The sequence below is a fragment of the Somniosus microcephalus genome, chromosome 5 (assembly GCF_052327205.1).
Source record: "Somniosus microcephalus isolate GS21.2 chromosome 5, FLI_Smic_1.0, whole genome shotgun sequence".
NCBI lineage: Eukaryota > Metazoa > Chordata > Chondrichthyes > Squaliformes > Somniosidae > Somniosus > Somniosus microcephalus.
In genome coordinates this window covers 29,601,636-29,619,379 of record NC_140991.1, presented here as the reverse complement: position 1 = coordinate 29,619,379, position 17,744 = coordinate 29,601,636, and the positions used below count along the sequence as shown (strand labels likewise).

The 17,744-nt window shown below is 49.3% G+C and overlaps 1 protein-coding gene and 1 pseudogene across 6 annotated transcripts in view; one reads left to right on the top strand and one right to left on the bottom strand.

Moving 5' to 3' along the window:
- Positions 1-17,744, top strand: part of LOC147116981 (5'-AMP-activated protein kinase subunit gamma-2-like) — a 564,967-nt gene that overhangs the window by 485,236 nt on the left and 61,987 nt on the right. The window lies entirely within an intron of this gene.
- On the bottom strand, positions 11,460-12,827 carry LOC147116982 (uncharacterized; annotated as a pseudogene).

Below are 17,744 nucleotides of genomic sequence, written 5' to 3'. Positions count from 1 at the left end.
GGAAGGCGGAATCTGTAATCATTGTTCAGCATATTTCTTCCTGAAGGAAGCCTCGGTATCGGGGTTATTTGGGGGTCGGCCATAAGGGTGAGTTTAAATTAATATGGCAGGGGGAAAGAACAAGAAAGCAGAGTAGGCAGCCCGGAAGAGAAAGTGGGCTCTTAATGGGCAGGTAAAAAAAATATTGTCAGCAGTTTTTGATAAGATAAGATTGATGCGCCATCAATTACTCAAAAGACTGAGGTTAAGCGAGTAACAACCAGGCTTTTATTAACTAAAGAATGAAGGTCTTGTCTTGAGTGGTCGACCCGTCCAGAATACTAAGGGACTGGGAGGTAGTCACATATACCTGGAATAGTGGGAGGAGTCAGCCGAGGCATGTCCAGACCTGTACCTAGTGGAATACACATACAGACACAGACAGGTATGACAGTGGTTTACCACATTCACCCCTTGTTTAAAAATGAGTCCGGCGGGGTGAAGTGTATTTAAAAGTTCGTGTATTGGAGTCTCTCCGGAGGTCTTGTCTGCCGCTGTGATCGACGTGGCGACGGCAGGGGTGGTGGAGCTTCCGGCGTCGCGTCCTGTGTAGGCTGGGGCCCTGGAGTGTAGTCCTCGTGGGTGACGGTCCAAGGCGAGCCGGCTGCTGGGGTTGGATATCTGGTCGTTGGGGGGGGTGGTAATGGGTAGTGGGTTACAGCGGTCCCCGAGGGTGCGAGGTCTTGTATGGAGACTGTGTCCTCCCGCCCGTCCGGGTACGCAATGTAAGCATACTGGGGGTTGGCGTGGAGGAGGTCGACCCTCTCGACCAGGGGGTCCGTTTTATTGGCCCTCACGTGTCTTCTCAGTAGTACCGGCCCTGGGAACGTCAGCCATGGCGGTAACGATGTCCCCGATGTGGACTTCCTTGGGAAGACAAACATTTTCTCGTGAGGGGTGGCATTGGTGGCAGTGCAGAGTAGTGACCGAATCGAGCGGAGCGCATCGGGGAGCACCTCCTGCCAGCGGGGGGTCGGAAGGCCCCTAGACTTTAAGGCTAGTAGGGCGGCCTTCCAAACTGTTGCATTCTCTCTTTCCACCTGTCCGTTCCCCCGGGGGTTGTAACTGGTGGTCCTGCTTGTGGCTATACCCCTAGCGAGCAGGTACTGGCGGAGTTCGTCGCTCATAAACGATGAGCCCCGGTCGCTATGGATATAGCTGGGGAAACCGAACAGGGTGAAGAGGCTGTTCAGACATTTAATGACCGTGGCACTGGTCATGTCCGAGCAGGGGATAGCGAACGGGAAACGGGAGTACTCGTCAATGATGTTGAGGAAGTACACATTGCGGTCGGAGGAGGGAAGAGGCCCTTTAAAATCGACGCTCAGGCGTTCGAAAGGGCGGGTGGCTTTTATCAGGTGGGCTCTGTCTGGTCTATAAAAGTGCGGTTTGCACTCAGCGCAGACTTGGCAGTTCTTGGTCATGGTCCTGACCTCCTCGATGGAGTAAGGCAGGTTGCGGGCCTTGATGAAGTGGAAGAACCTGGTGACCCCCCGGGTGGCAGAGGTCATTGTGGAGGGCCCTCAGCCTATCGATCTGCGCGCTGGCGCAGGTGCCACGCGATAGGGCATCTGGGGGTTCATTGAGCTTCCCAGGCCGGTACAAGATCTCGTAGTTGTAGGTGGAAAGTTCGATTCTCCACCTCAAGATCTTGTCATTTTTGATTTTGCCCCTCTGCTTGTTGTTGAACATAAAAGCAACTGAACGCTGGTCAGTGAGCAGGGTAAATCGTTTTCCGGCCAGGTAGTGCCTCCAATGACGCACAGCCTCCACAATAGCCTGGGCCTCCTTCTCGACCGCGGAGTGTCTGGTCTCCGGGCCCTGGAGGGTTCGTGAGAAGAATGCCACAGGTCTCCCCGCCTGATTAAGGGTGGCGGCCAGGGCGAAGTCGGACGCATCGCTTTCCACCTGGAAGGGGATGGATTCGTCCACTGCGTGCATGGTGGCTTTGGCAATGTCCTCCTTGATACGGTGGAAGGCCAAGCGGGCCTCAGCCGTCAGGGGAAAAGAGGTGGATTTGATCAGCGGACGGGCTTTGTCTGCATAGTAGGGGACCCACTGGGCGTAGTAGGAAAAAAACCCTAGGCACCTCTTCAGGGCTTTTAGGCAGTGGGGTAGTGGGAGTTCCATAAGGGGACGCATCCGGTCCGGGTCGGGACCGATGACCCCGTGTTCCACAACACAGCCAAGGATGGCGAGGCGGTCTGTGCGGAATATGCACTTCTCCGTGTTATATGTCAGGTTCAGGAGTTGGGCGGTGCGGGGGAATTTCTCGAGGTTTGCGTCATGGTCCTGCAAGTCATGGCCGCAGATGGTCACATTGTCTAGGTAAGGGAAAGTGGCCTGCAGCTTGTTTTGATCGACCATCCGATCCATCTCCCTTTGGAAGACGGAGACCCCGTTGGTAACGCCGAAGGGAACCCTAAGGAAGTGATAGAGGCGGCCGTTTGCCTCAAAAGCAGTATACTGGCGGTCTTCAGGGCGGATGGGGAGCTGGTGGTACGCTGATTTCAGGTCAATGGTCGAAAAGACATGGTACTGCGCGATCTGGTTGACCATGTCAGCTATGCGGGGGAGTGGGTAGGCGTCCAGCAGGGTGTAGCGGTTTATTGTTTGGCTGTAGTCGATGACCAGGCGTTGTTTCTCGCCGGTCTTAACGACCACAACCTGGGCTCGCCAGGGGCTGGAGCTGCCCTCAATAATCCCCTCCTTCAGGAGCCACTCCACTTTGGTTTTGATGAAAACCCTGTCCCCGGCACTGTATCGCCTGCTCTTTGTGGCGATGGGCTTACAGTCGGGGGTGAGGTTAGCAAACAGTGGGGGGGGTGGGACTCTGAGTGTGGAGAGGTTGCATCTGGTGCGCGGCGGGCAATTTTGGAGGCTGCTGGCTGCGGACTGTGAGTGGGGGGAGGGGGCCACCGTACGCCATCGTAACGCTTTTGAGGTGGCACTGGAATTCCAACCCCAGTAGGACGGCAGCGCAGAGGCCGGGCAGGACCAGGAGTTTAAAATTATTTAACACCGTCCCGTCTACTACTAGTGTCACCACGCAGTAGCCGCCAATGTCCGCTGACTGGGATTCGGAGGCCATAGAAATCCGCTGGTGCGCAGGCAGGACTGGGAGAGAGCAACGCCGCACCGTGTCGGGGTGGATGAAGCTCTCTCTGCTCCCGGAGTCAAAAAGGCAGTTTATTGCATGGCCGTTTACCTTAACGTCCATTTTGGACCGAGCTAGTTGGTGCGGTCTCGTTTGGTCCAGCGTAACAGAGGCCAGCGTAGGGGTCGGTGTGTCACTGCGGGTATCAGATTGGGGGGGGTTGGCGGTCTGCTGCGTCCTGGCTGGTGTCCAAGATGGCGGCGTCCATGTGGCTGGAGTCGTCCAAGATGGCTGCTGCTGCGGTGGTTCGCACATGGCTGGGGAGGCCCAAGATGGCGGCCCGCACGGCCCACACGCAGCGCTGTTGGGGGCCCAAGATGGCGGCTTGCCCGGCCCACACGCGGCGCTGCTGGCGTTCGGGGTGGCTTTGGCCTCGCAGATGCTGGCATAGTGTCCCTTTTTCCCGCAGCCCGAGCAGGTCGCATTCTTCGCCGGGCAGCGCGCTCTGGGGTGTTTGGCCTGGCCACAGAAGTAGCATTTCTGGCCTTGGGGTACTGCTGTCTGGCTTTGGGACACTGCTGCGGTAGTTGGGCCGTTGTTGGGCTGTGGCTGGGGTGGCACGGTGATATGGGGCTGTCCTACCGTGTCCCAGGTTGTCGTTCCCCGCGGCGTCCACGGTGTAGAGGAGTAGGCATCCATGCCCCGCTAGGCTGCGTCCAGCGTTAGAGCGATTTCGGAGGCTTTGTCGAGGGTGAGGTCACTCTGCTCCAGCAGTCGCTGTCGGGTGTAGTTGGACCTGTGGCCCGCTACGAAGGCATCCCGGATCAGTTCCTCCGTGTACTTAGCGGGCGTTACCGCCTTACACCCACAGGCCCGGCCAAGCACGGACAGTGCTTGGAGGTATTCCTCAGTCGATTCCCCAGGTTGTTGCTTGCGACTCCCCAGAAGGTGCCTGGCGTATACTTCGTTCACAGGGCGCGTGTACTGGGTCTTGAGGAGCTGGAGGGCGGCTGTGTACGAGGTCGCGTCCCGGATGACTGAGTATGCTCGGTGGTTCACCTTGGAGATCAGGACAGACAGTTTGTCCGCATCCGTTTCGACCGCAGTGGAGGCAGTCAGGAATGTCTCGAAGCACATGAGCCAGTGAGCAAACTTGTTGGAAGCGTCCGCTTCCCGACTGTCCAGGTCCAGGCATGCTGGTGTGAGGATCTTCTCCATTATAAAAAATTTAGTTAATAAAATTGATGTGCCATCAATTGCTCAAAAGACTGAGGTTAAGCGAGTAACAACCAGGCTTTTATTAACTAAAGAATGAAGGTCTTGTCTCGAGTGGTCGACCCGTCCAGAATACTAAGGGACTGGGAGGTAGTCACTTATATACCTGGAATAGTGGGAGGAGTCAGCCGAGGCATGTCCAGACCTGTACCTAGTGGAATACACATACACATACAGACAGGTATACAGTGGTTTACCACAAAGATAGATTAAAAAAAAAAGTTGTAGGAAGGCAAAAAAAAGGAATAATTGCCAAGCCAAGGGAATCCAAACTAAAATGTATGTATATTAATGCACAGAGTATAAGAAATAAAATTATGGAACTAGGGTCATTGATTTTAAATAGAAAATCACGATATAACAGCAGTAACTAAACTATAGCTGGAACTGGATTAGGGCTGGCAATTAATTAGTCCTGAGTTTGAAATGTACAGGAGGGATAGGACAGCAAGTACGGGAGGAGGAGCAGCAGTACTAATTAGAGATAATATATTATTGAAGCTTAAAGGTTTACATAGAGAAGTAGTCCAAATCTAATCATAAGCTAAGTAAAGCAAGGGATTGGTCACGGTACTGGGAATATATTACAGGTAGACTATCCTTTATCCGAACTTCCGAAAACCTCTAAAAACCGAAAGTTTTTTCGTTCAGCGCAAGTCGTGCGCACGACAAGACCAGAGTGGCGCACGGCTTACGCTGAGCAGGGCAGAGGGTCACAGAGTTCCCTCCTGGGTAGGAGATTGCAGGCCGAGCCGGGCAGTGTGAAGGAGGTACCGGGAGAGTGAACCCAACAATACAGCGGCCGGTCCGATAGCTGCAGTGGCCCGTCCGATATTCTTTTCTCCCCCGACCCGACCCGCGGCCCATCCAATATTCTTTTCTCCCCCCCCCCCACACCCGACCCGACCAGACCCCCGACCCGTCCGATATTCTTTTCTCCCGACCCGACCCGAACCGCGGCCCGTCCGATATTCTTTTCTCCCCCCTGACCCCCCCCCCGACCCGGACCCCCCCGACCCCGACCTGAACTGCGGCCCGTCCGATATTCTTTTCTACCCCCCCCCCCCCCCCCCAACCCGACCTGATTTGCAGGCCAGCTTAGTAGGAGCCAGCCAATATCTGGCTTTCCAGAAAAGCAGGAAGGGGAATGAGACACGGAACAGTCGCAAGAGGTAGCCTGAACTTTTAAAATTTATATTAAATACAAATTTCCCAGTCTTATAATAATACCTTCTGAAATCCAAAAAATTCCAAAAACCGAAACTCAGCTGGTCCCAAGGCTTTTGGATAAGGGATAGTGTACCTGTATAGACCTCCGGAAAGTGGAAGGGAAATTGAGGTTCAGATTTGAGGCAAATTAGGGGCACGCATTAACAGTAGAGTCAATGGGGATGAGTTTCCTCGGAGCTTTCCCGCACAGTCACCATAACCAAGGCAGAAGGTTGGTGGAAACCCCGTTTATGCGCATAAACCTGGTTTCTGCCGAATTTACAATGGTGAAGTAGGAGCACTCACCAGGACCACTTGGCTCCAGACCTCATTACAGCCTTGGTCCAAACATGGACAAAAGAGTTGAACTCCAGAGATGAGGTGAGAGTAACTGCCTTTGACATCAAGGCAACATTTGACCGAGTGTGGCATCAAGGAGCTCTAGTAAAATTGAAGTCAATGGGTATCGGGGGGGCAGGGGGGGTGGAAACTCTCCACTGGCTGGAGTCATACCTAGCACAAAGGAAGATGGTTGTGGTTAATGGAGGTCAATCATCTCAGCCCCAGGACGTCGCTGCAGGAGTTTCTCAGGGCAGTGTCCTAGGCCCAACCATCTTCAGCTGCTTCATCAATGACCTTCCCTCCAACATAAGGTCAGAAGTGTGGATGTTCGCTGATGATTGCAATGTTCAGTTCCATTCGCAACTCCCCAGATAATGAAGCAGTCCATGCCCGCATACAGTAAGACCTGGACAACATTCAGGCTTGGGCTGATAAGTGGCAGGTAACATTCACGCCACACAAGTGTCAGGCAATGACTATCTCCAACAAGAGAGAGTCTAACCACCTCCTCTTGACATTCAACGGCATTACCATCGCCGACTCCCCCATCATCAACATCCTGGGGGGTCACCATTGACTAGAAACGTAACTGGACCAGTCACATAAATAATGTGGCAACAAGAGCAGGTCAGAGGCTAGGTGTTCTGCCACGAGTGTCTCACCTCCTGACTCCTCAAAGCCTTTCCACCATCTACAAGGCACAAGTCAGATGTGTGATGGAATACTCTCCACTTGCCTGGATGAGTGCAGCTCCAGCAGCACTCAAGAAGCTCGACACTATCCAGGACAGAGCAGCCCACTTAAGCGGCACCACATCCACCACCTTAAACATTCACTCCCTCCACCACCGGTGTACCATGGCTGCAGTGTGTACCATCTACAAGATGCACTGCAGCAACTCGCCAAGGCTTCTTTGACAGCACCTCCTAAACCCGCAACCTCTTCCACCTAGAAGGACAAGGGCAACAGGCGCATGGGAACACCATCACCTGCAAGTTCCCCTCCAAATGACACACTATCCCGACTTGGAAATATATCGCCGATCCTTCATCGTCGCTGGGTCAAAATCCTGGAACTCCCTCCCTAATAGCACTGTGGGTGTACCTTCACCACACGGACTGCAGCGGTTCAAGAAGCCGGTTCACCACCACCCTCTCAAGGGCAACTAGGGATGGGCAATAAATGCTGGCCTTGTCAGCGACGTCCAGATCCCAGGAATGAGTAATAAATCCAAAAATAAACATGGAAAGGGAAAATATAGATATGGGATAGGAAAAATGTTCAGTGACAAAGGGGAGTTTTATTTACGCTGTTCAGGATTATTTTCTCGGTCTATATTTTGCCGATTGACCTGGTTCAGAATAATAAAGCATAACAAGTCGGCAACCTAAAAGTAGGGAAACAGTGACTCCAGTATAAATCAGCTCAGTGTAAGAATGGCAAAAGAAAAAGTCATGGTCAAGCAGAAGATACAAAATAAATAGGGCCGTATCTAGATTAAATGGAAGGAAAATTTGTCGAATTAAGATATAGTTCAGCAATGAGAAATATATTTAAATGAGATAGAAAGGAAATAAATCAAGAATAAGGTGCAAAATGGAGAGTTTGGGGTTCGTGGAATGATATGGAGATACAATCAAATTTGGAACTAAAAAAGAAGCACTTAACACTTACAAGGGCAGATAATAAGCCAGTATATAAAAAAAAAATACAGGAAACTACAAAAAGGGAGGCTAACCGGGAGTATAGGAGAAAATTAGCAAAATACATAAAGGGCAATAAGATGTTAATCAAGATGGCACAAGTCTGCTACGAGGTGGAATACTTCTCATAGAGAGTGAGAGGATAGTAATTAAATAATTACAGAGGAAGTGATTATTGAGATTAAAGAATCACCAGAGGTGTTTGTCAAACAGTTAGTGAAAGGTAATATTCAGAAAGATGGCGCTAAAGAAATTAGTCAAACATAAGGTAGACAAACACCAGGACCTGATGGTTTATAAGAAACAGCAGCTTTCCAAGATTCTGAGAGAAAGAAAATTGTGCCAGAGGACTGCGGGATAGCAAGTATGACTAACGCCTGCCTTCAAAAAAGAGCTGATGAGCCATAAGATAGATAATAAACCAGGCAGTCTTATTTAAATTGTTGGTTTATAATACAGGATGAAATTACTAAGCACTTGGAGAAACATGAGTTATTTAGGGTCAGTTGAGTATATTCAAGGCTAAGATAGATAGATTTTTGGACTCTAGGGGAATCAAGGGATATGGGGATCGGGCGGGAAAGTGGAGCTGATGCCAAAGATCAGTCATTATCTCATTGAATGGCGGAGCAGGCTCGAGGGGCCGTATCGCCTACTCCTGCACCCAATTCTCATGTTCTTAGTTAGCACGTATTTCCAAAAGGTAGTGTTACAAATTTGGGTCTCCCATAGATACCTTCTTGGGTTCAGTGGTGTCAGATACTCACATAACTGGTCTGTGCGTCTTGCCTTTATCAGAGTTGGCACATGTTTCCATATATCTACTGGTGCAGTAGCAGGACCCAGGGGAATAACTGCAAAACCCCTTTTATGTCCTGAAACGGATTTCCGTGTCTCTTGCACTTCAAACTCTCCGAAAGTAGGCCGAGCTAAACTAGGTGAGGCAGAGCTTGGTTCAAATCATTAAGCTGCTTTATTTAAAGTAAAGCAAACGTACAGAACAATGGTTAAGATTATATTTACTTGGCTCAATGCGCGATGATAAAAGCATAATTAACTCGCATTGCTATCCCACTTCAGGGGATCATCTTACTTGACTTAAACAGAACATCCTCTCTTGCATTTGGTCCTGCAGACCATCCTCTCTCTGCTGCCCTTTGCTGCCTGTGCAACACTTTGGTTTTGAGAGCCAGAGAGCCTCATTTTGTGTCTATGTTCTGTTCTTAAAAGCTTCTCTCCATCAAAATAGCTGCCACCCTCCCAGACTTGCAGAGATCAATGGGATTTCCCAACACAATGATGAGAGGCATCTTTCTGAATACCCAGAGAAATGAACAAATTGTACACTGTTTGGTATCTGAGAGAAGCATCTCCCAGTTATCATACCTTTTGTCTTGGGTGCTTCTCTTGTTTGCAAAAACTAGTAAAAAGGCACATTGCTTTTAAAAACCCAGCGTTAAAAGTAACTTTTTCTCCAGTTCCATTTTGTGAAAAAATCCAGTAACACGATTGTAAGATTGCGCTGTACCATTCTTTGTACCCTGGAATATACAATTGAGAGGGTAGATAAAGTAACTGCATGTTGGGGTAAAAGAGAAGTCTTCCTTCCTCTCAAGTGGACCCCCTGAGATAAGGGGTCGACACTTGCCCAATAGCAACCACGAATTCACCAGACGGACACCGTGGATAAGTTTCACGATCTTTATTCAAGCATATGCAGGGGGAAAATCTCAGTCTCATCCCAGAGAAAGGATTCTTCCACCAAGTATCAAATACGTACAGCAATTATACCCTAACTTGAGGCGTGCACCCCCCTTCCACGCTCATTGATTGGTCTACAGAATCATGCTTTGAGAATCTGTATGTCCTGTCTTATCTTAAGCAAGGACAAAAGACCAGCTTATTAGCTTTACAGTTCCTGTTTTGTCTAGGTCCTACATTCCTAAGCAAGGATAGGAGACAAACTTATCAGCTTCTAGTTTCCACTAATTTTAATTCTAAGAAGTTATAGTTTCTTCTAACTTTTAATTCTAAGAAGTCATTTTTGCCCCCTTACAATCCCCCCTTATGGCCCTTGGCTATATGCCCAAGCCAGGCCATTTCCCTATTAGTTTCTCGTGGGTGAGCCCCAGGTTTGTCCCTCCGCTTGGGTAGCTACTTCCCAAACTGCAGGATCTGCTTGTTGACTTTCCCATCGAGGTTATATAAGATAAGCACTTCCTGCTGGACTTTTTAAATTTGCCTTATCCAGTTTTTTACTCATCGCTCTCGCTATGGCTTGTCTCTTATTCCTGCTACATTTTTGACAGGATAACAACAACAAGATCACCAATACAACGCCTTATACGACAACCAATACATGTGATATTATCCTTATCCAGGGGTGTATTTGCACATTGAGTCCAGCATTCCAAAACTTAGTATACCAAGGCCGACTAGCCAACATTTCGTCAGTGTCCTTTTGCAGCTTATCTATTTCTTCCATCAAAATAACATACTTTTGTCTCTGCTTCTGAATGTCAGGCTCCAGTTGGGTCTGTTCTTCGTTCAGTTCGGGTATCGGTTTTCCTTGTGGCCTTATTGCCTTTGTATACTCTTCTCGGATAGTGTCCGTCACTGTCCCATTTATAGTTTCTTCTTTTAGTTCAGGATATATGATATATCCGTTTATATGTGTCTTTTCTTGTGGGGTAAAGCAGAAGTCAGTGTCCATGATGACACAGGAGGTGGTCCCTCCCTTATTCGTAACTGTCATATTGGGTGTCTTGGTGCTCACACACCATTCTCCATTCCCCCGCGGGGCGGCGGTGCTCACACACCATTCTCCATTCCCCCGCGGGGCGGCGGTGTCTCGGTGCTCACACACCATTCTCCATTCCCCGCGGTGTCTCGGTGCTCACACACCATTCTCCATTCCCCACGGTGTCTTGGTGCTCACACACCATTCTCCATTCCCCCGCGGGGCGGCGGTGTCTCGGTGCTCACACACCATTCTCCATTCCCCCGCGGGGCGGCGGTGTCTCGGTGCTCACACACCATTCTCCATTCCCCGCGGTGTCTCGGTGCTCACACACCATTCTCCATTCCCCGCGGTGTCTTGGTGCTCACACACCATTCTCCATTCCCCCGCGGGGCGGCGGTGTCTCGGTGCTCACACACCATTCTCCATTCCCCCGCGAGGCGGCGGTGTCTTGGTGCTCACACACCATTCTCCATTCCCCCGCGGGGCGGCGGTGTCTCGGTGCTCACACACCATTCTCCATTCCCCGCGGTGTCTCGGTGCTCACACACCATTCTCCATTCCCCCGCGGGGCGGCGGTGTCTTGGTGCTCACACACCATTCTCCATTCCCCCGCGGGGCGGCGGTGCTCACACACCATTCTCCATTCCCCCGCGGGGCGGCGGTGTCTCGGTGCTCACACACCATTCTCCATTCCCCGCGGTGTCTTGGTGCTCACACACCATTCTCCATTCCCCCGCGGGGCGGCGGTGCCTTGGTGCTCACACACCATTCTCCATTCCCCCGCGGGGCGGCGGTGCTCACACACCATTCTCCATTCCCCCGCAGTGTCTTGGTGCTCACACACCATTCTCCATTCCCCCGTGGGGCGGTGTCTTGGTGCTCACACACCATTCTCCATTCCCCCGCAGTGTCTTGGTGCTCACACACCATTCTCCATTCCCCCGTGGGGCGGTGTCTTGGTGCTCACACACCATTCTCCATTCCCCCGCGGGGCGGTGCCTCGGTGCTCACACACCATTCTCCATTCCCCCGCGGGGCGGTATCTTGGTGCTCACACACCATTCTCCATTCCCCCGCGGGGCGGCGGTGCCTTGGTGCTCACACACCATTCTCCATTCCCCCGTGGGGCGGCGGTTGTTTCGGAATCCCGTGTCATTGGCGTGATACTCAATGTGCACCCTTCCTTTCGGCCGTAACCACAGTCATCCTTGGTCATTCTTGGTGGATCTCAGCATAAAACAACTTGGTTATTTCTATAACAATTGTCTATGTTAATACCCCTCGTACTGTTGTTCTCTTTAATCACATGTCTGGACAAGTCATGGTAGCGCAAGCGAGTTTGATTCCTTATCTCCCCTGTATTGTTTGTTTGGTATAAGGGATCTCCTTTTGTTACATAGAAACATAGAAGATAGGAGCAGGAGTAGGCCATTCGGCCCCTCGAGCCTGCTCCGCCATTCAATGAGATCATGGCTGATCATCCAAATTCAGTACCCTGTCCCTGCTTTCTCCCCATATCCCTTGATCCCTTTAGCCTTAAGAAATATATCCAACTCCTTCTTGAATATATTTAATGAATTGGCCTCCACTGCCTTCTGTGGTAGAGAATTCCACAGGTTCACCACTCTCTGGGTGAAGAAATTCCTCCTCATTTCTGTCCTAAATGGCTTACCCCTTATCCTTAGACTGTGACCCCTGGTTCTGGACTCCCCCGCCATCGGGAACATCCTTCCTGCATCTAGTCTGTCTAGTCCTGTTAGAATTTTATAAGTTTCAATGAGATCCCCTCTCATTCTTCTAAACTCCAGCGAGTACAAGCCCAATCGACCCAATCTCTCCTCATACATCATACTGCAGTATTGATAGTACAAATCCTATTATATTTAAATGTCCAGTTATGCATCTAGTTTTTGGTATCCAAGCATGACTATTCCTCTGTACCTCACACGTATGAGTCATGTTTTTAATCTAAGGTCCAATTGGTAAATACATCATTCGGTATCCAATCCGGCACTTCTCCATTTTGGAGTTGCTCTAGGTTACGTTGTACTTCACTAAGTATCCATGCTCCGTACCCTGCGCAAACTATTTCCAACTGAAGTTGTCGGCTCACGTCTTCCCCTGCTTTGTTTATCAAATTTATAGTTCTGGCGTGGTCCCGCAACGTGTGGGCCACTTGTTGCAATTCTCCCTCCGCGTCATCACCTAGCTGTGCCTGCAGTCTTTGATTATCCCCTTCCCTACCCAACAATTCTTGTAAGATTCGGGTTAGGGCATCAACCCGATCGTCTATGGTGTACAGGTCTATAGTGTTCCCTGTTGCAACCTCTGCCGCGTATCCCACGCCTGCCAGTTCTAGTATCCCTCTTTTCTCCCGGTCCCCTTTTCTACCTGTCTTCCTTTTCACATTAAATGTCATGGTTCTTGATTCAGGGCCTTCAAGAGCTCGTAGGCTCAAGTTATTGTACAGGCTTATTGTTTCCTTTCCACAAAAGCTGGGAATAGTTTTTCTGTTAGGTTTAGGAACACCGTAATTATTCGTTGGCGTACCCCAAAGTGTATTTTATCCTTGGTTTTCTTTATTTCCAATCCCCCTTTTGCTCCTGATCACAGCTAACGTCGCTCAAGTTTCTGTAATTCAGGTCTTGTTGGCTCTTTTGGCCGGCCTGAACAGCTTCTCCCGTGGCTCCCCCATAAGGGATAAGATCCTGCAAAACATAATATTTCCCGGTCGTCACCGGTTCGTTAGAGTCCATGCCTTTTCAACTGGGTCCAGTGTTTCCATTTGCCGGTGCCCCGTATATCTACGCATGCGCATGTGTCACTTACCATTATTACCTGATGGGGGCCGGTCCATTTTGGCGAGAATCCGGGTTTCTCTGGGTTTCTCTTTACCATTACCTGACTGCCTACCTGGGGTATTTGGACTTTCTGTTCCTTGGTGTCGTTCTCCAAGTCTTTAATTACTTGCTGGTCTCTAGCCTGTGCTTTCAGGTCATGTAATTGCTTACAGAGTTCCATCACAAACCTCCGTATTCTATCTTTATATGGTCCTACGTCCTCACTTCCTGTGACCAGTACCTCGGGCAGCTTCATTGCTCTTCCTGTCATTAACTCGAAGGGTGTCAGTCCTGTAGTCCGGCTAGGGGTTGCCCTTAATTTCATTTTTATTATTGCGCACTCTTGGGGTAGGAGGGAGGCTCCCACTAATTCCTTGATTATATTCTAATGTCTTATGGGTCCTCCTCCTGATGTATATATATTTATCCTTTTTCCTTCGGCTAACCTCAGGGCTTCGGTGAGAGCCACCAATTCTGCTACCTGAGCCGATAGGCTTCCTTCTAGCCGACCTTCCCTTTTAACCTGTCCATTGCCATCTACCGCTGCCCATCCTGTTCGTGGTGTCCCGTCTATATATCACCAGGACCCATCTACATATAAATCCATTTCCGCTTCCTCGAGCAGGGCTTCACTAACCTGACTATTTTCCCCTTCACTTCCTGTTGGGTTACACTGATGTTCCTCTCCTTCCATTATAATCCACCCTGCGGGATTGTTGCCGTTGTCTTTAACTATTGTTACTGTGCCATTGGGGGGAGGTATGAGCATTGCCTCCCATGTGGCTCCACGCGCATCTGATACAGTTCTCAGCCTTCCTGTGTTAAGCAGCTCTACTAGGGTATGCTGGGTATGTAGAATAATTTGTCCTGACATCACTATTGGTTCACTAACTCTGATGGCCAACGCAGCGCAGTCAAGGGCAGCAACGCATCTGGACAATCCTGCAGCTACAGGCTGCTGCTTAATGGAGCAGTACGCTACCGGCCTTTGTCTATCCCCATGCACCTGGGTTACTACCGCATTGTAATGATCCTTACTGTGGTAGTTATAGATGTGGAATGGCCTATTCTGGTCTGGTAATCCCAGGGCAGGAGCACTTATGAGGGCTTGTTTAACTTTACAAATGCTGTTTCTTGGTCAGGGCCCCAGTCCACCAGCTCCTGGGATGGTTTCCCCCCTTTGATCAAATCCTGTATAGGCTGGGCCATTTCTGCATATTCTGGGATAAAGTTCTGGCAATAATTAAATAGCCCTCGTAACTGCCTGACCCCTTTCACAGTTCCTGGCCTCGGCATCGTTCTAATAGCCTCCTTTCTGTCTTTGGGCATTTGTCTCTTCCTTTGTGCTATTATGTATCCTACATAAGAACATAAGAAGTAGGAGCAGGAGTAGGTCATACGGCCCCTCGGGCCTGCTCCGCCATTCAATAGGATCATGGCTGATCCAAACTTAGACTCACATCCTCTTCCCTGCCCTCTCCCCGTAACCCCTTATTCCCTTATCAGCTAGGAAACTGTCTATCTCCGTTTTAAATCTATTTAATGTTGCAGCTTCCACAGCTCTCTGGGGTAGCAAATTCCATAGATTTACTACCCTCTGAGTGAAGAAGTTTCTCCTCATCTCAGTTTTGAAAGGGCAGCCCCTTATTCTAAGATTATGCCCCCTAGTTCTAGCCTCACCCATCAGTGGAAACATCCTCACCGCATCCACCCGATCAAGCCCCCTCACAATCTTATATGTTTCGATAAGATCGCCTCTCATTCTTCTGAATTCCAATGAGTAGAGGCCCAACCTACTCAACCTTTCCTCATAAGTCAACCCCCTCATCTTCGGAATCAACCGAGTGAACCTTCTCTGAACTGCCTCGAGAGCAAGTATATCTTTTCTTAAATATGGAAACCAAAACTGTACGCAGTATTCCAGGTGTGGCCTCACCAATACCCTGTATAACTGCAGCAAGACTTCCCTGCTTTTATACTCCATCCCCCTTGCAATAAAAGCCAAGATTCCATTGGCCTTCCTGATCACCTGCTGCACCTGCATACTAACCTTCTGTGTTTCATGCACCAGGACCCCCAGATCCCTTTGTACTGTAACACTTTGCAGTTTCTCTCCATTTAGATAATAACTTGCTCTTTGATTTTTTCTGCCAAAGTGCATCCTAGGTAGGTTACTTCATCCTTCCCTACCTGTACCTTTCTAGGGTTTACCTTTAGTCCTGCATTCTGTAGGGCTCCCAGTACCATAGTCAATTAAATATTGTAGAGGGACCTGCCACTATCGGATGTTCTCGCGGAGCGGAGTTATCTTATTCAATGCGGTCTACACAAATTTACACCAACCAGAATTTCACCGTGGCCACAATGAAAGCCTGGTTTTAATAGATTAATTAACCTCATAACTCCAATTTAATCCAGATCAATTTTTTTGTAAACTAACCAGTATCACTTGGAAAAGAAAGAAAGAAGCCACATTAACAACGAGACAATCACTCACACCCTGGAAACATTCAAATTCATTTTCTTCCAGGCACATTGGCAACTGTAACTTCAAGGCTGAAGCTTATCTTTTGTAAAACAATTAACAAACTTAAAACAACACACGCTTGTCCATATTCAAGACAAGTCTTCAAAGGGTTAAACAGCTTTTAGCTCTCTGTACAAAAGAGTGGGTGGAGCTAAAACAAACACAACAGACACTTTCAAAGACAGAAAACTTCCACATTTTTAACACACACTTTCACACAAACTGAGATTCCAGCATTCCTTTTAAGATCCCTTTCACTCAGCAAATCCTGTATTTTACATGTTTTGGACAGAAACTGATAGCTTCTGTGTCGATAAAGCTCTTAATTTTTTTTTCCTTATACCCTTTCTTATATTACTGGTACTCGGGTACAATTTTGGCACCCGTTTTTGGTCCCAATTCGAGTACGTCTACTCAACTCATAATATGCACAAGCCACTAAAATGATGAGCTTTTCTTCCTTTAATTTTGTATCCTTAGCCCACCATTCTCTTTGTTTTACCGGTGGGTTGTTCGGTTGCCAATCGTTTTTCTTCATCGTATCTATTAGTTTCACATTCTTTTCCGCTAGCATTTTTACTAGGGACCCCTCCGGTCCCCAGTCATACCCGCTGGCCATTCTTTGCAATCGCCGGGGTCGTTGCGTTGCTTCGCCCCTAGGTTACGCTTGTATTCCTTCTTGTCTGCCCCGGCCGTATATGACCAGTACCGGTTCGCTGGTATTGCCTCGTTGACCGTGCTTCAGGACCTACTCTTAACCTGTAAAATGCTGGGGTCGGTACGTCGCCCCTAGGTTATTCTTGTATTCCTTCTTGTCTGCCCCAGCCGTATACAACCAATACCGGTATTGCCTCGTTGGCCGTGCTTCAGGACCTACTCATAACCCATATCGTGCTTATTCCTCGGTTCCTGTCAGTTCGTGGTTTGCTATACTTAGTTCTTTTATCAAGGTTATCTCCCCTTCCGTCTACAATGCATCAGCTCTAACTTGTAGGTGGTATTTAAAAGGTACTCACCCCAACAGCTGCCACATTGTTCGGATCGGGGAGTCTGTATCCTGCCGACTACGCCAATTGTTGGGGTAAAAGAGAAGTCTTCCCTCCTCTCAAGTGGACCCCCTGAGATAAGGGGTCGACACTTGCCCTATAGCAACCACGAATTCTCCAGACGGACACCGTGGATAAGTTTCACGATCTTTATTCAAGCATATGCAAGGGGAAAATCTCAGTCTCATCCCAGAGAACGGATTCTTCCACCAAGTATCAAATACGTACAGCAATTATACCCTAACTTGAGGCGTGCACCCCAGATCTACGCTCATTGATTGGACTACAGAATCATGCTTTGAGAATCTGTATGTCCTGTCTTATCTTAAGCAAGGACACAAGACCAGCTTATTAGCTTTACAGTTCCTGTTTTGTCTAGGTCCTACATTCCTAAGCAAGGATAGGAGACAAACTTATCAGCTTCTAGTTTCCACTAATTTTAATTCTAAGAAGTTATAGGGGGAAAAATTCAGTTGGTAGCGCCACCCATTAGCGCCTTAAGAGGGCGCTAAGTGGGGCGCAAACCAACTAGCGCCCGGGCGCGGCGATATCTGCGGCTCTCGCGAAATTGACCAGACATTTTGCGGCGGCGCTAAACACTACCGCCACAATCTCCTGCGCCAGCAGATCGTGACGTCAGTCGAGTGCGCAATGCCCCGGTAGCGCCCCGGACTGGAAATTGAGTCGCGCCCCCTGCCTTAACGCCTGCCGCTAGCAACGACAGGTTGAGGGGAGCGTTTTGCAGTTGGGAAGGGACTGGGGGAGCGCTATTTAAAGGCGACCGCTTCCTGCCTTTTTTTGTTGGTGACGTTTTTGCACCACGCATTCTGAGAGAGAGAGAGAGAGAGAGAGAGAGAGAGAGAGAGAGAGAGACTTCTGGAGAGATTCAACGCTGTGTGAAGGAGTTTTGCATACTGAGCAGC